At 42.4% G+C, this 23,506-nt stretch overlaps 1 protein-coding gene across 6 annotated transcripts in view; it reads right to left on the reverse strand.

Annotated features, from left to right (window-relative positions):
- The window catches only part of FOXP1 (forkhead box P1), a 494,495-nt gene that overhangs the window by 418,946 nt on the left and 52,043 nt on the right, over positions 1–23,506 (reverse strand). For 5 of the 6 annotated variants that reach the window (XM_084634565.1, XM_084634566.1, XM_084634564.1 and 2 more), the window contains exon 3: positions 18,291–18,421. The exons of the other annotated variant lie outside the window; for it this stretch is intronic. The gene's annotated coding sequence lies outside the window, so the exon portion shown is untranslated. The remainder of the gene's footprint in view (positions 1–18,290; positions 18,422–23,506) is intronic. 6 annotated transcript variants of the gene reach the window in all.

Raw genomic sequence — 23,506 nt, forward strand, 5'->3', positions numbered from 1 at the left:
ATATACAAGCTGAAGTGATTTTAACAGATATATTTGTACAGCATAAAATCCACGAAGTTGAAGCACTTAATTTTAATTTCCCACAAAATGGAAACAAATGTAACACGTTAGGAAAGCCACTATTCTAAAAAAGGAAACAACATTACTTAAATTCTGGCTTAACACAGCTTGTCAAATTCACACCATCAAGTAAGGGCCAAAATTTAAACCAGCAACCAAAAGCAATGGATAGAAGTCAACTGGGATCACAGGAGCACTGAGCTAGCAGCACAGAATGAGCAGAGTATTCTATCCCCACTGCCAGCCCATGCTAGGGCTTGCTAAAGAGGTGGTATTATTATTAATCAGACCCATAGCACTAGAGGTTAGGGTGCTCTATAGATTGTGTAGATTAAGTTCTTGATTTGCAGAACTTTTGAAATGTTATTCAGCTTTATGATTTCTAAGAAGGGGCAGAAAAAAACCCTTTGCTAGTGCCCAGGGGTGAGGAGGTCAGATCTCCTCCTCTATATAGGGGGACAGGAGAGGGCAAGGGAAGTCCTGATTACAGCATTTTAACAAATGCACTTAGACAAAGCATTTTAAACTGTCACCAAGGATTAACAGGAACTACCAGGCAGACCAGAGCAATGGTCTATATATCTCTGTAACCTGTATTTTAACCGTGTCCAGAATCAGATGCTTCAGAGGAAGGGGTAAGAAAACCCTTTGTAGACAGCTGTTTATGAAATAACCTGCACATAAGGGAGGATGCATTCTAACCCCTTCAGTTAGAGGCTGACTTTGTCCTGAAGCATGTGGGTTTCTATCCCTTCTAGCTTTAAACAAGTTACATATTTAATGTAACTGTAGATGTTGATTATCCGAACACTTTTCATTCTTTTCTTCAAGCTCATCCACTTCTTGATCTCAACAACACGCAGTGGCCATCACTGATTCATTATGCAATGGCGGGAGGTGGGGGAGTATTTCCTTTCATCAATTAAAAAAAAATCACTCTCTTTTAGTTTCATTGAATGGTCCTTTGTTCTTGTGTTATTAGAAAAGATAGCTAACAGCACCCTACTTACCTCCTCTATGCAGTTCATTAAATTGTATGCCTGGATCATTTCCCTTCTTATTCACCTCCTCTCTAAAACTAAACACCCCCAAGCTTTTCAATTTCTCCTTCAATGGAAGTCTCTCCAGACCAGTCCTTTTTGGTGCCAGTCTCTGCTCTGCCCCACTCCCCCCTCCCAATTGTAGCTTGGACTTTTGTTTAATTTTAAGATAGGTTAATCACAAGAGACCACAGCATTCCAGGCCATACCACTGATTTATGGAATGGCATTATAGATTTTTCTGTCCCATTCTTTATACATGCTAACATTTTATTTGCTTTTTTTGCCTGCTGTTGCTCACTGAGGAGAAGTTTCCATTGAGTTGTGGCAGAGTGGCACTCGGGTCTTTTTCCCTGAGTGGTTGCAGTTCATTTAGAACCCAGCAATGTCTAGGAATACTTCAAACTATTCCTTCCAACGTGGATTACTTTGTATTTGTCAAAAGGGGAATCTCATGAGACATCATGCTGCCATGTTCACCTAGCTTTTCTGAAGTCTCTCTAAAGTGCGATGGAATTAATCTCCCCCAAAATGTGACTACACCAGAAAATGAGAAGGGACAGGGAGTTATGAGAGAATGGTAAGAAGTCATGAGCAGACAGACCCCTGAACAAGGACGGAAAACAATTCTGCAAGACCAAAACTGACTTTATACGGTGGCCTTCAAAAGGGATGATTGCGGAAGTCTTTCTTAGGATAAGAAACCAGCTGTGTAACTGTGGAATCAAGGAGACCCGAGGAGCTTCTACATGTTCTACTACTAGAGGAATAGAGCTTAAGAGCTAAGCAAACCCCAGCTCTTCACTACCCCAATGATGGGTGTACAGAAAGAGCTAACAAAGCTAACCTATTAAACAGAAGATGTTAAAAAGGAGCACAAGAGATTTTAGAAAATTGGAGGTGAAGGTGCACATCTGATCAACATATTCTGATGTAAAGTGGTTTTATTTTTTCTATGCATTGCACTGCAGTTACATTCAGCTTAATTCTGCAGCTGTTCTGATGTCAATGGGAGGGCCATGCTAGGAGCAACTACCAAACCCCTCCCTCCAAAATAACAAACAAACAAAAAACAAACCCACAGGCCATTTCTGCCAATAGAAACACGGAATCATCAAAATGCAACTGGTTACAAGTTTCTGCAACAACGTATAAGACTCCCAACATGTGGCATGTAAGGTAGCTGTTGCCATGGTAAACATGCATGTTTAGTGAAAAGTGTTAAATCTTGTATCAGAAGCTAAAGCAGCTGCCAAGACACGTTTTCACAAGTAGGAGAATTTTTGTCTTTTTAGAATGGAAGGTTTTTCAGCCGACACTGATTTTTCCCTAAATTAAGCTCCCCAGAAGGGAAGCCAATCGCACTAGGGGGGAGTCCAAACCCTGAATTACTCTATTCCTTTTCTGAATCATCAGCGAGTGTGTAAATGCTTTATAGTTCTTTAATAAATCAGATCTAGCTACACAAAATAATATTTCAGTGGCAAACTTAATGACCCCAGTAGAAGCACTCAAGGTATTTCAGATTCTAGCTACTGAAACGTCAAGGAGTAACTTTTCAAAATACTATGGGGGAGACAGGCCAGTTTTAAAAGAATTCTAAGTTTGACTTCCCTTGGCCAAGTTTTCACAAATGTTAAGATTCAATCCTGATCTCAAATATATGACCATATGTCTGAGGCCAGGGTAGAGACCATAGACAGGCAATGTCTTTTGCTTGCTTTTTGCTCACTGCTTTAAAGACAACTTAGTATTTTTACCAAAATTCCAGGGGGAAAGTAGAGTTGATTACCCCAAAAGTGACAAAAAAAAAAAAAAAAGTCTTTTGTTGCTCTGGTTAGTTTAAAACCTGTTGCACTGACGATGTTCTGAATTTCTTGCAAGGCTTGCAGGTACACATGCATATGCACTTCAAGCTACCAACCATTCTAGGAGTACATTTCAATTCCATTTCCTCTAGGTATATTTCCCCATACTTGGAGAGCAAAATACCCGATTTTCAGTGGGAGATGAATTATTTCAGAATAAGGAAACATTTTATATTAATCGGCTCTAATTTAGACCAGTGTAAATCCGTAGTAACAAAACTCATACTAATGTACCACAGCAGAATTTGTCCCAAAATCTGAGCCGACTAGACAAAGAATGAGACCAGCTCTGACGTTCTACATCTGAAATTGAACACAAAATGGCAGCTACCTCATTGCTTATCCGGCATCCTCCTATCCATTTAACAGGTGTACAACACACAAAATACAATGACTTCCACTTACATGGCACCATGGAGGCCTTGAAAACAAAGGATCAGATCCTCAGCTGGCATAAATCAAGGTAGCTCCACTGAAGACAATGGACCATCAACAGTTTACAATAGCTGAGGATCTGCCCCTTTGTCTATAGCTTTCTTGACTTCTCTACATCTTCAATAACTAAACACTAGCTTTTGCCTGGGTCATTGCTCCTGTGGCAAGGACTTCCCTGACACACACCACAGGGGGGTCTACTAGTAACCTTTGATGCCCCACCTAGGTGAAACTTGTGTTGCTCCCAACCGCCATATCACCATTTCCTGGACTTTCTCTTCAGATCTCCTCTCCTAAAGGTTTCCTGTTCCCTTAGCTCTTTCACTACTTTCCAACTCTCTCTTCAATTAAACTAGTCTGCTACAGTACTTACATCTTTAGCACACAGTCTCTGCTTTTCTATTTCACACAACTCAACATTTTGTTTTCCTCTCTTCCAAAGTCTAGCTTTCCCTAAGATACTTTTTGTGGCAAACTACAGGAAGAACACAGCATTAATATAGGCACTGTCTTCTCAGAGCAGCCATTTGCTAATGTTGTAAGCACAACCAGGATATCCAGGGTACACTATACAGGAGTAGGCCCAAAAAATGCAGAGATCTAATGGAAATCTTTATCCCTGCCAAGACCCAAGTTATGGGTTCTAGATTTCCCCTAAAACTGGGGGTGACATAAACCAGCCACACTAGAATACAAGAAGTAAGCCATCACTTTGACGTGCCAACAATAGCCTTTTCTGGTCTTCCTATAAGCTTAGTCTTACCTTTTTAGGCTGTTAGCCAAACGATAGGCTAAACTATTGATTTTTTTTTCTTTTAAAGAGAACATGTTGACAATTAAAAACAGCTTTTACACAAGCACAATGTTTTTCTCTTTAAAAAAAATATGCATATCTGTACTACCATCATAATAACTGCAGCAGATTGACATGATATGATTGAGTATAATGGCTCCAAGGAGCCATTATGGTCGATCAGTAAATAATACACTTCTTAAATTGTCTAACTACATATTTACACTTGTCAACTTTCATACACTTCACTGACAGAACTGAAAAGAAATACTGTAAAAAAAAAAAACCCGAAGAACATTAAACCACAAAAACATTACACAGAAGTAATGTTAAGGTTTGACTTAAACCCACAAAAACATGGAAATTCCAGGTTAAGGCCAAATCTCTACAAATGACACCATCTTTAACTCACTGAATGGTGCCTGAGGAGTTTTTGTTGAAGTCTCCAAAAAGCGAATAACTAAGCAATAAGGTACAAAAAGCCCATGTGTTATGATGGCTGAAGACACTTCAGGTGTGCACTGAGCCACGGTGTGGAGTGTTTGTTGATCTTTAATGCACGGGAATCACATTGTCTGACACGACAATTATTCAATAGGAAAGGGATTTTTTAAGCCAAAACAGAGGCTTTTTCCTGCATTTACTCAGGCTCAGTTCCCATTTAACTCAATGGGAATTAGTCTTTACTCATTCCTTACTCAGGAAAAAAGTCCCTATTGATTTCACTGGGAATTTTGCTGGCATAAAATACACAGTAAAGACCTAAGGATTTGATCTGAAACAGGACTGTTGTAAATTATTTAAAGTAAACCTGGAAGAAAAACTTCCCTACCCCAAAGGGTAATTCCACATGGAAACAAATAGAAGGGCAATGTGTTTTTTTTTTAAGGGGAAAATAATGAGGGTGGGGTTTCTTTCATTCATAAATATTGTTTTCTCCTCTTCAGCTGTAGTCATTGTTTCTTCTCTGAACAGCAGCAGTTGTATTATTGCTTTTGTCAGCGCTTCAGTGGTAACAATAAAAAGCAAAAACCTCAGACATCATTTCTGACTGCAAGAGAGTCAGATCCTGTTGCCTCTCACGTCAATTGGGCACGGACACTTTGATCATTCAGCTATGGGGCCATGCAAGTACCTGCCTAGATAGAAAAACAACTGCCACTAACTTCACCATGAAGAGAATCAGGCTCAAAGTACATCGTTCATACCAAAGGAACACAAAAGGCTTCAACAACTGCACTGTGTCCCTGAAGCAGGTTATCAAAAAAGCAGAGGGGTATCTCAGTCTTTTCCAAGGGGTATTCCCCTCATACATAAGTCTAGGCGAAGATATGTGAGAGATCAATCCATGAAGACCTAGAATAACAGGCCTGGGAAGCAATACTGAAGGGACACATTCAAAAGGGCTGGCAGAGTGCCCACATCCATTGGAAGTTACCACTTGGTTTTATATTAAAAAACCCCTCAGCTACTTGATGATTGCCCAACCATGCTGAACGGATATTGCCCATAACTATTTACAACGGGAATTTTCCTGGCAAATAGTCCTCAGCTAAGTTTGTTCATGTACTGAAATCATCAAACAAACATACATACACTCTTAAAGCTCTGCTGGAAAGGAATATTAATGGAGTATAAAGGCATTTCAGCTGCATATTATCCCCCAAAGGGCTTTATCGGCATGATGGTATAATGACTGCGTCCCTGTGGGAGTAACTTAGGTCTCATATTTTCCTACTGAAGGAACCCTTCAGACCCCCTTCCAACCACGTGCAGCAGAGTTAGGACGAAGTGTCTTATCCTGCATTCCTTGAAGCCAACAGCAAAACTTCCAGTAGCTTCTAAGAGGGTAGCCCATGAGCAGCTCAGAGAACTTTCTCACGGAGTCAAACGTTCCCTATGTTGTTTGCCCCATGTCTGTGTATTTTAAGCCATGGTATGACAACGTCTACCGAACTGTGCTGCATTTCTACCACTGTGTGACTGACCTATCAGGGTACAATCCAGACCAATGAGTAACTGCATCACGCAGCCCCGTAACCTGGGGTGCCCTTTACAAGCCTTGCTGCTCACAAACAGCCTCCAGCAGGAGCGCCACTCCCAGCTATGTCTGTATGTGTGCTGCAGCCAGCCACACCTAGGCTCTTACCATCCTTAAAAATTACCACAGGGTGACCCTAACGCACTCCTGGTCTTAGATTTCCCCCCCAGAAACGTATGTCCTGTACTGCCCAGCCCTCTCCTGAAAAGTATGAATATATTAAGTCCATTATTTCTTTAAGGGAATAATATCCACACAACTTGTTACCATAAATGGAGTTACCCACACACTTCAACTTGAACACACTGGATTAGATAAAACAACAGACCAAGTTTAGTAACTACAAGGAGAGATTTTAAGTGAGTACAAGCAATGAGACATGAAAGTCAGAAATGGTTACAAGAAAAGTAAAAGGTAAAATGCCTTTTAGTGCCTAACTCAATAAACAATATTAGATTCAAAGCAAAGCTCTCTTCCCACATGCTTACACAGTCTTACTGACCAAACTCTTCAGGCCAGGACCCCTCCCCCAGAGTCCAACAGCTGCTTCCTTTGTCTCTTCAGGTGCTCTGAATGCGATGGGCAGGGAGAGTAAGAGGGGTCCCTTAGGACGTTTGCCTCTCCTTTTTATAGTTACAGTCCCTCTCTTGAGAAACTTTTCCAGGAGACAAAGTCTATGTGGAAGGATGTTCCCTACTGTTTTTTTCTACCTGTTTGAACTTCCTTTGTCTTCCCTTGCTGCTTGATGATTCTGTTTACTGCTTAAATGCAAGTTAAGTAGAGCATACATTCCTTTGGCCCGATCTACACTACGAGTTTATGTCGGATTTAGCAGCATTAAATCCGAATTAACCTTGCACCCGTCCACACAACGAAGTCATTTTTCCCAACATAGAGGGCTCTTAAAACCGATTTCTGTACTCCTCCCCAACGAGTGGATTAGCGCTGAAATCGACATCACCGTTTCGAATTAGGGTTCGTGTGAACGCAATTCGAAGGTATTGGCCTCCGGGAGCTATCCCACAGTGCACCGTTGTGACCGCTCTGGACAGCACTCTGAACTCCAATGCACTGGCCAGGTGTATAGGAAAAGCCCTGGAAACTTTTGAGTCTCATTTCCTGTTTGGCCAGGCGAGCTCATCAGCACAGGTGACCATGCAGTCCCAGAATCGAAAAAGAGCTCCAGCATGGACCGAACGGGGTACTGGGTCTGATCGCTGTGTGGGGAGAGGAATCCGTGCTATCAAAACTACGTTCCAAAAGACGAAATGCCAAAACATTTAAAAAAAAAAACTCTCAGAGGCCATGAGGGACAGGGGCTACATCAGGGACGCAACACAGTGCCACGTGAAACTTAAGGAGCTCAGACAAGCGTACCAGAAAACCAAAGAATCAAACGGACGCTCCGGGACAGAGCCCCAGACATGCCGCTTCTACGCTGAGCTGCATGCAGTTCTAGGGGGGGGCCGCCACCACTACCCCACCCCTGTCCGTGGACTCTGAGGATGGGATACTCTCCACCAGGGCTGAGGTTTTTGCAAATGGGGAAGATGAGGAGGACAACGAGCTTGGGGAGAGCACACAGCACACCGTTTTCCCCGACAGCCAGGATCTTTTTATCACTCTGACTGAAATACCCTCCCAACCCAACGAAGCTGGAGAAGGGACCTCTGGTGAGTGTACCTTTTTAAATATAATACATGTTATAAAAGTAACCATTTTTTAATGATTAAGTAGCCCTGAGGACTTGGGATGCATTCGTGGCCAGTACTGCTACTGGAAAAGTCCGTTAACGTGTCTGGGGATGGAGCGGAAATCTTCCAGGGACATCTCCATGAAGCTCTCCCAAAGGTACTCTAAAAGCCTTTGCAGAAGGTTTCTGGGGAGAGCAGCCTTATTCTGTCCTCCAAGGTAGGACACTTTACCACGCCATACTAGTAGCAAGCAATCTGGTATCATTGCATGACAAAGCCTGGCACCGTATGGTCCCGGTGTTTGCTGGCATTCAAGCAACATCCATGCTTTATCTCTCTGTGTTATCCTCAGTTAGCCATGCGGTGGGAGGGGGGGCCATTGGCGCTGAGCTGTTCGCGTTTGGCTATCAGGGATCTTCCCTGATACCAGCCAGGCAGTGGGGGGAGGGGAAAAGCGATCATCCCAGAGAATTGGATAGGGGGAGGGGTTTAGTTTGGTTTCTGCTGCTGCATGTTAACAGGAAAACTGCAGCAGTAAATGGCCAACTCAACAGGCTTTGCTTGGTATGGGAAAGGAGGGGGCTGCTGTTATGAAGGTTGCAGAAGCTGAAAGACTATTGCTTACCATGGCCGCCTGCAAGCTGAATGCTGTTGCCCGGCCCTGCGTGTGTGATCTCTAACACCAAAGCCGCAGGCATTCAATATAAGATGCAAAACGCGACCTTGTACCAAAAATTACGTGTGCTATGTAATGTGAATAGTGTTGTTCACTGTGAAAGAGTATAGCCATTGTTCTGTAAAATGTATCTTTTTAAAATACTTCACTCCCTTTTATCCTCCAGCAGCTGCAAATGTTTCAAGCCCCCCTCCTCCATCCCAGAGGCTACTTCAGATAAGGCGGTGAAAAAAAAACGCACACGCGATGACATGTTCTCTGAGCTCATGCAGTCATCTGGCACCGACAGAGCTGTATGGAGGGACACAATAGCAGAGTACAGGACAGTGGCTGATGAACATGAGGAGAGGTGGCAGCGGGAAGATCAGAGGAGGCATGAGGAAACGCTGTGGATACTGCGGGATCCAAAGGACATGCTCTGGTGGAGGTTCAGGAACGGCAGCAGGATCACAGACGGCTGCTGCAGCCCCTACTTAACCGCCCTCCCGCCTCCCCAAGTTCCATAGCCTCCTCACTCAGACACCCAAGAACGCGGGGGGAGGCTCCGGGCACCCAACCGCTCCACCCCAGTGGACAGCCCAAGCAACAGAAGGCTGGCGTTCAACGAGTTTTAAAGTGGCCTTTTCCTTCCCTCTGACTCTCCTCCCACACCCCACCCGGACTACCTTGTGAGTTATCTCCCTATTTTTATAATCAATTAATAAAGAATACATGTTTTTTAAACGATAGTGACTTTATTTCCTTTGCAAGCAAGCTGTGATCAAAGGCGGGAAGCTTACAAGAAATCAGAGTCAACCAAAGGGGCGGGTTTTCATCAAGGAGAAACAAACAGAAGTGTCACACAGTACCCTGGCCAGTCATGAAACTGGTTTTCAAAGCTTCTCTGATGCGCACCGCTTCCTGCTGTGCTCTTCTAACCGCCCTGGTGCCTGGCTGAGTGTATTCAGCGGGCAGGCGATTTGCATCAACCTCCACCCCGCGATAAATGTCTCCCCCTTAATCTCACAGAGATTGTGGAGCACACATCAAGCAGTAATAACAATGGGAATATTGGTTTCCCTGAGGTCTAAGCAAGTCAGTAAACTGCCCCAGCGACCCTTTAAACGTCCAAATGCGCACACTACCACCATTCTGCACTTGCTCAGCCTATAGTTGAACCGCTCCTTACTACTGTCCAGGCTGCCTGTGTACGGCTTCATGAGCCAGGTCATTAAGGGGTAGGCTGGATCCCCAAGGATAACTATTGGCATTTCAACATCCCCAACAGTTATTTTCTGGACTGGGAAGTAAATCCCTTCCTGCAGCCGTGAGCGTCATGAACCTTTCCCGGCCATCCCACGTTGATGTTGGTGAAACGTCCCTTGTGATCCACTACTGCTTGCAGCACCATGGAAAAGTACCCCTTGTGGTTTACGTACTGGCTGCCCTGGTGGTCCGGTCCCAAGATAGGGATATGCGTTCTGTCTATAGCCCCACCACAGTTAGGGAATCCCATTGCAGCAAAGCCATCTCATATGACCTGCACGTTTCCCAGAGTCACTACCTTTGATAGCAGCAGCTCAGTGACTGCGTTGGCTACTTGCATCACAGCAACCCCCAGTGTAGATTTGCCCACTGCAAATTGATTCCCGACTGACCGGTAGCTGTCTGGAGTTGCAAGCTTCCACAGGACTATTGCCACTCGCTTGTGAACTGTGAGGGCTGCTCTCATCTTGGTATTCTTGTGCTTCAGGGCAGGGGAAAGCAAGTCACAAAGTTCCATGAAAGTGCCCTTACGCATGCGAAAGTTTCGGAGCCACTGGGAATCATCCCAGACCTGCAACACTATGCAATCCCACCACTCTGTGCTTGTTTCCCGGGCCCAGAATCGGCATTCCACGGCATGAGCTGCCCCATTAACATCATGATCTCCAAATTGCGGGGGAACGCAGTTTTAGAGAAAAGTGTGTTCATGTCCTCATCACGGCGGTGCCGTCGCCTCCTCGCCTGGTTTTTCAGGTGCTCGTTCTGCATACACTGCACGATAATGCACAAGGTGTTTACAATGGTCATAACTGCTGCGGTGAGCTGAATGGGCTCCATGCTTGCTGTGCTATGGCGTCTGCTCCTGCTCGGGCAATCCAGGGAAAAGGGCGCGAAACGATTGTTTGCCGTTGCTCTGGCGGAGGGAGGGGTGACTGACAACATGGCTTACAGGGTTGGCTTACAGGGAATTAAAATCAACAAAGGGGGTGGCTTTGTGAGAAACAGAATGGCCCCCTCAAGGTCAGAACTCAAAACCTCAAGGATAGAACTCAAAACTGGGTTTAGCAGGCCATTGATTTCACGGCAGGAGGGAGGAGAAAAAGAATACAAAACAAATCTGGTCTATTTCTTGTTCTGATCCACTTCATCTATCTTTATACATCTTGCTAGCAGCAGACTGTGCAGTACGACCACTAGCCATCTTCATCACCTGGGTGCTCGGCAGAAGACAGTGCAGTATGACTGCTGGCCATCGTCTTCTGCTGGCTGTAGATTAAAAGAGTGCACAGCTGGTAGGACTGAATTGCCATGAGACGAAACTTAAAAGGGAAATGACCTGGCTGAGTCACTCCGATGTTTGCCAAGGCGCCCCCGACCTCATCGAGGTCCGTTAAAAGAGCACCCAGGACTACATCAACGACGGCTACCAGTCATACTGCACTGTCTGCTGCCAAAAGGCAATAAACTGTTGCTGTGTAGCAATGCAGTACCGTGTCTTCCAGTACCCAGGAGACATACGGTGACGGTTAGCTGAGCGGGTTCCATGCTTGCCGTGGTATGGCTTCTGCACAGATAGCTCAAGAAAAAAGGCACAAAACGATTGTCTGCCCTTGCTTTCACGGAGGGAGGGATGGAAGGGGGGCCTGACGATATGTACCCAGAACCACCCGCGACAATGTTTTAGCCCCATCAGGCACTGGGATTTCTACCCAGAATTCAAATGGGCGGCAGAGACTGCGGGAACTGTGGGATAGCTACCCACAGTGCAATGCTCCGGAAGTCGATGGTTGCCTCGGTACCGTGGACACACTCCACCGACGACATGCACTTAGAGCATTTGTGTGGGGACACACACACAATCGACTGTATAAAAACGCTTTCTACAAAACCGACTTCTAAAAATTCAACCTAATTTCGTAGTGTAGACAAGACCTTTGTTTAGATCAGACCTGTTTGCCAACTTCTGTTTGGGCAAGGCTGTGGGGTTTAGAACATGTGTTAATGACATCATACAGGGGAATCTTAACTCCACACACAATGTTGCCACACATACTTTTATCAGGACAACACTGACTAGCAAATTATGAGTTTTCAATAATACCTGACATAACATACTTTGGACAAAGATTACTACAATAGTGTGTAGGGTGTGAAGACAGGGATAAATTCTGTCAGTGACCTCAGTCTCCTCTGACCTGACCTGGTGGTTCTCTGTCATGTGAACGTCCTGGTGGGAGCAGTTATCCATCTCTTAAGGGCACCTGAATTAATATAGGCTACAAAGGAGAATTTTTGTCTTTTTCGAATGGAAAGTTTTGCAGTTGACACTGATTTTTCCCTAAAATAAGACTTGCATATTTGTAAGACTCAGCTTACTGGTTGCAAACTTGGATTTTCCTGATAAATAAAGGCTGGTGGTCATGGCGGAAGTCTATTTTGATGCCCTCTCCCCGTTTAGTTTTCCTGGGATTCACTGCAGCTGCCATGGCTTATACTAAAAAAATGTCACAGGTCAAAAGGGAATTTGTAACAAAGGTCACATCGGAAGGGCTCATCCCTCCATCATCCAAAGGTATTTAGTAAGGCTACTAAAGGCCTCTGCTTCTTGACCTTCCTAACACCAGGCAACCAAAGGGCTCACTAGACAGAAGTGCTCCCAACTGAAAACAAAGAATGTTCTTGTCTCAAAGGCTTAGTTGACTGATACAAAGAGGGAATTGGAGGTAGAATTCCTGGAGATAATATAACTTACAGCTTCTGAAAGTCTGGAAATTGTCAAGATTATCACATTCCTCAGGGCACCCACATACAGGTGCTGTTCAACAAGTGCCAGAAGAAAGTCAACCTGAAGGCACAAGCACATTCTCAGGACGAAGAAGAGCAGGCTAGGTCCAGAGGCAAAAAGCCTCAGGGAAGACAGATCCTTAAGAAGAGCCGGCTTCAGAGCCCAGCTGCTGTGTCAGCCTCTGGCCAACAGGCATCCAGTAACTGTGAACCTCCACTCCCCTTCTAGCTGCTGGAAGAGAGAAACAGCTTTCCGTTTTCTCTCCCATTTGCAACTTCCTGGCTGCTGTTGAAAGAATAGGAGTCTAACTTTCTCCCAGACCCCTGACTGCTGGGAGAGGGTGTGGAGAAGATGTTTCTGCTACATTACTCCTTCCACAGTCCCCATTTCCTTGGGCCCTCCCACCTCCATGAGAAACACCAGTGTCCACCACTTTTGCTGTTTATAGTTTTATCGGGCAATAGGGTGAAGTGGAATCGATTTACAGCTGTCACTGCTGCGCAGAGGCACTTCTCAACAGCAAGAATAAAACAAAGTCTTGTCAGTTTCATTCAGCCACCGCTTGGCAAAGCTTGAGCAGCAGTCGAGCTACCGGAGCTGCTTATTTGCAGACCCAGGAACAAAGCGTTACTTTATATTTGGTAACTTTTCTTCACAGCCATGGGAGGGAGGGGGGGGCTAGAATTTCATTTTTTTAAAAAAGATACTTAAATGCTGCTGAAATTGGTGCCTCAGGCCCCCACACTAGCAAGAGAAAGCATTTAATTTGCTACTGGAGGGTGGATTTTTCCAGCTCTGGTTTGAAACAATTCAAAATACTTGTCTTTATTATGTCCTGTTCCCTATATGCCATTTCAGATATGACAGTGCCAAAAGGAAATAATAAAAACTGATGGAAATAAATCAGACTAGGGTTAGAAATGTTAAATATACTTTCTCTAGTGTCCTAAGCTACTCCCTGATATTTAGCATTAGGAGGTCAGAGAATAAATATTAACTCTCATTTGTGTGCCTCCATACTGCCATGACTTCTATGCCTGGGTGGGGATTACTTTCCACCAATCAGAATGCAGGCCTCTCTGAACCCTCCAGACTGCCAAGGCTTTCAGTACCTTTGCATTTTAACCCAAGATTCCAAGAACTTTATGTATTATATCCTTTAGCAGACAACAGATTTTCTATGTTGAATAAAACATCCTGTTACTTCCAATATACAATTTCAGTTATGAAATTAACACAGAAAACTCAAACAACATTCTTGTTCTAATACGTTATTGTTTTATTAAAAGTTTGTCATATCTACTATGAGTAAATACAAAAGTTTATAATGGTACATGAGTTTTACTTTGCCAGTTCCATTTTGGCCACGATTCAGCAAAGTACTTTGGCATACGCCTACCTTTAAACATTTGTAATCCCACTGATTTATGGAATTATTCAGGTGTTTAAAATGTAAGCACATGCTTAAGTAGCTTGCTGAACTGGGGTCTTTGCTAGGGGCCATACAACTAAAACTCTGCTCACCACTTACAATCTACTACCTTCACAGGCAGATATGTGCATGAAATAATTCCATTAGCAGGCTCATAGGAAGAATGGAAAACATCTACATCAAAGCAGATTTAACTGGGAAACTGTTGTAAGAAAATAAATACAGTCACAACAAAAGTTAGGTCTCGTTCTAATCCACTATCAAAAATCTATATTCAGTTTTATAAATATAAAGCACTGAGATATAACATGAATTCAGCTAATAAGAAGGGTTATGATAGATCTTTCATTTTAAGCGTGAAAAGATTTCTATACTTAAAAGGCTCAAAATTCTCCTTTCTTCTCAGGATGAGAAATGCCCCTTGATGCCCCAACTCCTCCAGGACATAGCCACAGTAGAAATAATTTTCACAACTAATTTGTATATGAAGTAACACAGTTAACATTATCCAATGAATTTAGATCCACCTACACAGTATAAATATATCTAGATAAACTGTCACCTTCAGCAGAATTCATTAAAATAATGTTATATCTTCTTTGTTAAATGTAATTTTTTAATTGAAATTTAATCTTACCATATTATTTGGTAGATTTTTTAATTGACATTTGTAGTAATTAATTGGTAAGCATTACAGCTTTGTCTGAAGAACTTAAAACTAAATTTGACATAGAGATTGGCTGGCCACTGCTGTGAGGTGCCTGCTGGGAGCACTTCATCATCCTCTGAGTCCCTCCTGCAGATCATAGGTGGGGGACGATGGTCTCTTTCTTACAGTCATGAATTACATTACAAATATTCCATTACCACCACGCAAATGTCATGTTAATTTCTGATCATCATCAAGTCAAACAATGGTTTCCATGCTGGCAACTAGCCAATTAGCTCTGTGGAAAAATATTCAGGCAATTATATAACTTAAATTAGGTTAAGGACTCAAAAGAAAGCAAAATAAATGCTTTGAAAATACTTCAGAGATAAAATGTAAGTTGACACTTTCTCTGTGTGCTACAGTCGATGTTATACAATCTGATAGGCAGCTGCCAACATTCATAACTGTTTATTAAATCCAGCTTCTCCTTATGGTGGCATCTAAGATCTGTATTTTTACCAATATTAGGTTCATTGTGTTATGAAAAAGACCAAAATACTTAGGATCATCCACACTAGCTTATAAAACATATTATGTAGTATATTAAATTGTTAAAATTACTTTTCCCCCCAGTAGAAAAGTTTCATGGATAGAAAGTTTGAGCAGAACGAAGTGTTTCTTGATCCACTGGTGTTTTGCAGTAGTAAGGGAGACAGATAGCACTTTTGTCCTAGAAGAATGTGCTGTTAAGACCTAGCCCAACAGCTGACTGGTTGTCCCCCATACTCCGATGCAGGAGAACCAAGTTGAACTTCTGGTCTCAGGGCTGCATCCCAACTCTGTTCCATGGATATATGCTAGTATAACTCCACTGACTTCAGTAAATTTACTCCTGATATATACACTAGTGTGAGTATGACTAGAAACAGAGCTATGATCCCTTGCTTCCCTGCCAACAAAGGAGCACTGTAAACTATATGAACCCCTACAAATAACTAAGAACCAGTTATGAAAGTGATATCCCATCTAGACTTCCTTGTTTGGAATAACGGTAGCTATAATGTAGATGATAGCACCCCTTCCTACATGGGGGGTGGGGAGGTCTGCTCTGAATGCTCATAAAATACATTAACTCTCTAAGGCATTCCTTCTCAAGCTCTCTTATGTGGGGGACCAGCAATTTTTTTACCCCAATGTGCGCGCAGACCGGCAGCCAATGGCTCACGGACTGACACCAGTCCGTGGACCACCACTTTGAGTAGCACTGCTCTAAAGGATGCTAAGTAGCTGCAAAGAAAAGTAGCAGTTTTATAAGTCTCCAATGAGCTTGGGGTTCAGAACACCGAACTCCATTGGTGAAGCTGTGCAAAACCTTTCAGAAAATCCAGACTTTAAGCACCAAACCATTATTTTGATTTCTTCTGTTCCCAAGTCAATTTATTGGGCAAGCATGGTTATCTCCAATTTAAAAAACTTATACAGCACCAATTTCTTGACTTTAAAAATTCGTAACGATGAGCAATTTGTTTAAATCTTTCCCATCTCTTTCAGTCTCATTTTCTTATGCCTTGCAATGAGGCAATTCACTGTTCTGGCTGCTTGCCCCAGATGACCTTTGCCTGCCATAAAATAGTACACAAGTAGATGCTATGCTTTAGAAAAAGAACTCTTCTCTTCCAAAGGCTTTAAGTATTCAGTCAACACAATTAGCAGGAATCACATTTTGCTACTCAATAAGCTGGAAAGTTCTAAAATCTACGGGCTGTGAATGAATTCTTGACATCATCATGAAGGCTCAACATGGGGAAAGCAGCGATAGATATATGTAAAGGTGGATTTTATTGCAACAGGGGAAAGGATTGTTCCTCATAGCTGTCCTCTAGCGACTGCTGAACAGGAAGATGGAAAAAGCAAGTCACCCTTACACCAGCCCCACCACAGTACACTGCCAGGCAACTTTCCATCCTTAGATAGAATTCTGGGAAAGGCGTTAACACCACATTGATAGAACGATATTACTAAGGAAAAAAATATCTTCCACATACCTATACAAGTTTTCTATGCATGCTTTATTGGAAACTAAATTAATTAACTAGCATCATCACTGAAGTCAATAGACCAGTTTGCTATGGAGCACGGAGGAGTTTCTTGCCCAGCTAGACATCACTGGAGAAATCTGGAATTGCTCCCCATTTTAGGATCTTGGTCACATTAGCAAGGTTGGTAATTCATATATGAAGGAACTGGTAGAAATCTCTCTCTCACTCTCTCTCTCTCACACACACACACTTTCAATTGCCATATGGGTTTATTCAACTGTTTACTACACCAGTCGGTAAAAATTGAGCAGTTATTATAATCTTTGCTAAATGACATGGTAATTATGCTACCTCTGGAAAAAAAGAAAAAAGCACAGAACCTTTTAAAAAAATTCACAATTCACTGATGTGTGAATTTCTGTGTTTTCATAATCTTTGAATGGAAATGGGTTACCTAATATACAGAGGGATATTAAACATGTGCCAGAAACCCAAGTTTATTTTCAAGAAACAATTTATATCCCCATCTCCAATGCAATTTAATTATTCATATTTCCTGCTTTTAAAAGCCTCCTTATTCGTATCCTTTAATTTTCTTGCAAATAAAATGATGCCTGTTTTCCTGACTTTTTTCGTCCCCATCCCGCCCAGTTCATAAGCAAAAGGCAGGACATGCCATGTGAGTGATCTCAGTTTGTCAGTGACTTTGGAACCCTGTTCTCCAGGCTGGTGGAGCTGCGGGGAGGAATTCAGAGTAGCTCCAACACTCTTTCTGCACCAACCATCCAGCCAGTTCATGAGAGCTGAACTGATAGCCCAGTCCCAAAAGGAGCCTAACCAGATTACTAGACAGCTACACGTAAGGGGTCACCAGGGGGACTGCATATGGACAGTAACAGGGGCAAATGGCAACATTACATTAATAGAGGATCAGGCACACACACCCCCTCACCCCCACCCACCCACCACTTGTCCAGGCTGGATCGTGCATGTCGATGGAGAAGCCAAGCTTGGTATCTAGGATTTCACCTTGAACAATGGAAAACTTTGTGCTGCGGGATGCCAAGCTAACAAGGCAGGAGTATGTGATAAGACAGCTCTCTTGTGTACCAATGACACCATTTTGTCAATGGGATATAAGCGAGGCAAAACAGTGATAACTAATTGTTTTCTGGTTTTGGCTCCTTTGGAAGCAAAGTAATAATTATGCCACGGAAAAAAGGCCTCTATATATCCATATTTAATTGTGACGTTCAGTGCCTGCGAAGCCATGCTTACACCATGCCTATCAACACGGTTTCAGTTTTTCACATTACCTGTTTATACCAACCCCATCACCAAAAATCTACAACAGCTTGCATTTTCATGTAAGCTTTGGGATTTTTTTCTATTATTTAATCAGATTCTTATGTATTATACAGCAGAAAACTATTGACATATTTTTAAGCACAAAACAATACTAAAAAACAAAAGCATACCAAGTAACAAGGGGAAAAAAAAATTACTACAGACTTGGGTTAGTTGACTCACCAGTTTTACTTGTGGGTATCACACATATTCACTCATGGCTCAGGGCAAATCTGGCAAGGGATCAAAACCCCTACCATGGGAAACATGTTCGGAAGCTGGAATCACTCAGAAAGTGGTTCTCAGGAGATTGACTGAAAGACAAAAACATGTTTTAAAGCTTCACTTAGCTAGAACTAAGCCCAAGCCCACCACTTCTCTGAACTTGAAAACAAAAAGGAAAGTATAAATGCTGGAGGTGGGGAAAGCCCCCTATTAAAATATTCTTGCAATAAATCAAATGTTATTGTGTCATATAAAGATCTTTTTTCGCTATAAATAAAATTGAAACTTTTAAGGCAGGAAGGCAGCATTTTTTAAAAGGTGCTATTATTTCAAGTATCTAATTTCCTCTGCTGATTTATAAGTTTATGTTCATTTTCAATACCAAAATTAGTCAACACCCTAGCAGATACTCTGTTCGAAAACACAGTACCGTTTCAGGGATTTTAACCTACTTCATTATCAAAATGAAACAGGGTCACTGAGTTAGTCAGATATTTATCCTCCCTTTGCTCATTTCATCCTGACAAAACCTTAACAAAACAAAATCTCTTTAGCAATAATCTTTCTTCTAAGGAAAAACATGTAAAAAACTATTTGATGCTGAGGGGGAGTGGAGAAGAAGAGGAGAGGTAAAACTTGCACACAGGATACTTCAGCAGTTAAGAAAATACAAATTTGATTTTTTCCCTGGCTAACAGTAACATATTTGAGTTTAAGCTTGGCTCTAAGGATGCTGTTTACTGTACACACTAACTAAACAGTCATTTTACTAATAGAGTTACTTTGAAATCACTTTGTATCTTCTTCATTAATAAAGTGTCTTGTCCAGGAGGGGGAAAATCCTACTGTCCTGGACCATGGTCCAAAGAGAAGCATTATTTGGGTCTCATGCATGTGATTAATTCAGGACAGCAATTAATCACATGCTTAAATCCCATTGGCTTCAATGGGACTTAAGCACCCGCCTATATACTACGTGGAAATAAGGTGCAAATTGTTAACAGTGAGGGTAATTAATCTTTGGAACAAATTTACCACAGGTTGCGGCAGAGTCTCCATCACTGGCAATTTTTAAATCAAGGCTGGACTTTTTCTAAAAAAGATCTTCTCTAGGAATTATTTGGGGGACATTCTATGGCTTATGTTATACAGGTGAGACCAGATGGCCACACTGACCCCTTCTGGCCTTGGAATGCATGAGTCTATTATTATTATTTTTCCTGAATCAGGGCCTGGGCAAGTGAGAATGTCAGCTTTACGGCCCAACTGGTAAGACTAGGTGAGTGACATCAGGCAGAGCAAAACTGATCTGCCAGCCAGAGGAAGGGGGTGTGAGGGACTGAATGGACTAGGGGAGAGAATTCTGCCTTACGTGATGCATGTAGTACCTCAAAAGAGAGATGCCCACCTGTCATGGCTATCGTCATCCATTTCTACCTCTGACCCCTGCAATCCAGCTGCTCTGGAGGCTCCCAGGCATTCCCTGGGCCGTATCGGATGTTGCTTGGGCAGCAGCATGACCCCAGCTTTCAAATATTCATGTGTTTATTTTGGCAGGCTGCCAAGTTTTTCCTCTCTCAAACTTGAAGAAGAGCTCTGTGTAAGCTCGAAAGCTTGTTTCTTTCGCCAACAGAAGTCGGCCCAATAAAAAACACATTACCTCAACCTCTTTGTCTCTCTAATATCTTGGGACCAACAAGGCTACAACTACATTCCAAATCAAGTTTTCCTAAGGCACATCTGAGAGTTTTTATATCAACAATACCTGAATGGAACATAATGGGACCCCAAAAAAAAAAAAAAAAAGAGACTTCTCTAACCAAAGGGATTTCTCTTTTCCCTGCTGCAAAAAGTATTAGAGCTTCCATTTCTCATATAAAATGCATGGAAGCAGAAAACGTGTTACATTGTCCAGAAAGGTTCCTATTACTAGATGGCTCTAGAAAACATGAGTAGACCCAAAAGTTTGTTCGCCACCATTTACACTAAACAGGACCTAGGTTTCAGACACTCAGAAATACTCTGCAATACCTACAGGCCAAAAGTGACCTTAATCTTAGATCAAGCTATATTTTTATACACGTTCTCAAGATTCCTTAAGGAAGTATTTCAGAAATGCCTAGGAAAGCTAGGTTTATTATGGAGCCTGTTGGATACACTGATGGGTCTGTAGCTGCGCTAGAGCCTACATGCACTGTGTTTGTGCAGGATCTCTCAGGCTCCTGTTACCATAATAGTTGAGAACCTCACAACCTTCAGTGTATTTTATCTCCCTCCCCTCCCCCCCCCAACACCTCTGAAGCAGGAAAGTTCTATTATCCCCATTATACAGACGGGGAACTAAGGCACAGAGAGCCTAAGTAACCTGCTCAATGTCGCAAGAAGCCTGGTGTGGATCAGGGACTTGAACTCATGTCTCCCAAGTTCTAGGCTAGTGCCCTAACACCAGATCATCTCTCTACTGCAGAGCCCATGTCTAGAGACAGAATCCAAGAGGTCTCATATTTGCCACCTATGACCTGAAATCTGGGACAGTTGCTGGTTTCATATAGATTATTTTTATTTCCCTTAGGAGCATGGGGATCTAGATAGAAGAGAACACAACAGAACTGCTTGGCCTGAATTTAGTTGGTGCAGCAGTGAAGATAGACTGGTCAAATGGTGCACAGGCCAAGATCCTCAGGTTATTGTGCACATCGTCCACAACCTTGAACCCAACAAAAATTAACTTTAGAGGCTTAAAATTTATTTTTAAAGACATTTTGAAAATGTTACTATTTAAGTTCCAAGAGAGATTAGGCTCTTGCCTGGGCTGTGGAAGAAAATGCAAGTAATTTCAGAAGGTCCCCCCCACATACATTAAGCTGGGAGTCAGGCCAGAACCCTGGAGGTATACATACTCATTAATTATTTTCATTGTGGTAACTCCAAGAGGACTCAACCAGGTTGACACCATTCAACACCAGGCATTGCACGAACATATGAAGCAGACATTTGAAAACCCCACCCGTAGTAAACAATCTCTGCTCAAAGAGCTTGCCTTCTGAAAAGGACAAGACATAACAGTAATCCTTGCCCCCACTGAAGTCAATGGGAGGTTTTGCCACTGATGTCATTGAGGCCAGGATTTCACACAGAATATTCTGGAACGTGTGCACCATTCATAGATGTTATAAGCCAATCAGTAGCAGCAATCACAGTAAATCGCAACAAGCTACCTGCCCAGCTGTTAGCAGAAGTCACTATTCCGTGCGCATCACAGCGGAGCAGAGCTTTAAGGAAGGATATGAAGAAGGAAGAGGCTGATAAGCAGGGAGATCCCCTCCTCACCCCCATGCTTGTGGCGCAGCCTGGGACGGTGTTTGTGAGAGAAACAGACAACTGGGGAACTGTGGTTAGCACAGTAGAGTGATCAAAATATCACCACCAGTATATGCCTACCTCCTATTTGGAATATGTGGCAAAGCCACCACATCATCTGCTTTCCAGGATATTGCTCCTGAGGGAAAGACTCTTCTCATTATGTTCCAGTGGCAGCTGCTGGGGCACAAGCAATCCTATCTCCCCACCCTAGCTGGATTTTCACTAAAATCAGCTTTTGCTCAACATCAAATATAGTTTCAGGCTTTTTTAAGTTTCTACATCCTGATTAAAGGTGGGACTTTAATCCTTTTTATGCTCCATTGCCCTTTAAAGTGTATCAACTGCAATGAAATCACATTAGACTATTTTATCCAATGATTTTTCTCTCAGCCACACTATGAACACACACACACACAATTTTGTATACCAATTTTCAATGTACCCCTCCAAATAAATAAAATTTTATGTGTACACAATTTTTTTAAAATAAGTTTTAAATTACAGTAGGTAATTTACAGTAAATTAAGTCATCTTTCCACCAATTAAGCTGTGAATACATCCCACCATTCTCAGTATTAAGCGAGAAGTACAATAAATTAAAACATTAAAATATTTCAAAGAAGATACTGGGAGTGCTGAAACATTAATTGTGCCATATACAATCTGTTTTCACAGGGATTTAAAAAAACGTCATTACCACCCTGGGTACCATTGGAAAAAAGATTAAAACCATCACCCCTTCCTATTTACACATTAAAATGTATGCAGTCCTGATAGTTAATACCCAGCTTGCTGACCTGTGAATCTGTTTAAAACAATACAGAGTCTGTAAAATGCATAGTCCAAAACTGGGATCTGTCCTTACAAATAACTACTGCATTCAAAGAGGTTACAAGCAGAGACAATAAGTACACCATTTTCTTGTTTGTTTATCTTCCCCCTTCAGCAATCCCCACTTTGCACAAGTGTCTAGAGGGATCAGGGATGGAGCAGCTGCAAGTTCCCCAAGGCCAAAGCCTAACAATCAGGCTGTTTACCAAACATCACCACCCAGCAGCAAAATAAAAAGCATATTATTTGCATTTTAAAAAATGCTTGTTTCTCAACAACTTATTTGGCAGAAACAAGTTAATAAATGTGTAAATTAAAATAGAACCCCATTAATTCAGCACCGATACCTGTTAATACCTGACACTGGTATGACAACCCAGAGTGCAATCCAGACCAGTAGGGGGGGCTGTGTCACCCCTGCCCTGTAACCTGGGGTGTCTTGAAATGCGTTGCTATTGTAGCCTCCAACCTGGACTGTTCACAGCCAGTCACCAGCATGCAGTTTGTGTAACTGCAGCCTGCCAGCCGCACCCTGGCTCTCACCATCCTGGGTTATACTGCAAGGTGACCCTGGGACTTTCCCAAGAAATGTGCTGTTTTGCACTGCCCAGCCATCTCCTGGATAGTTCAAATACATTAAGGGAATAATAAATACTAGCTTGTTATTCTAAACAGAATTATCCAGACACCTTCATTTAAGCAAACTGAATTAGAGAATAAACTTGTTTTGTTGTTTTAACTACAAAGAGAGATTAAGTGAGTACAAGTAATGAGACACAAAAGTCAGAAATGGCTACAAGAAAAATAAAGACACGACATTTCCTAATATCTAACTTTACAAACTATATTAGATTGAAGCAAAATTTCTCACCACTTGCCCCCAGGAAGATTAACTGACCAAACTCTTCAGGTCAGACCCCAACCTGCAAGGCCGATGGCCATTTCCTTTGTCTTTTCAGTTGCAGAGAATGAATGAATGA

The sequence above is a fragment of the Lepidochelys olivacea genome (genome assembly GCF_965140295.1).
Source record: "Lepidochelys olivacea isolate rLepOli2 genome assembly, chromosome: 7".
NCBI lineage: Eukaryota > Metazoa > Chordata > Testudines > Cheloniidae > Lepidochelys > Lepidochelys olivacea.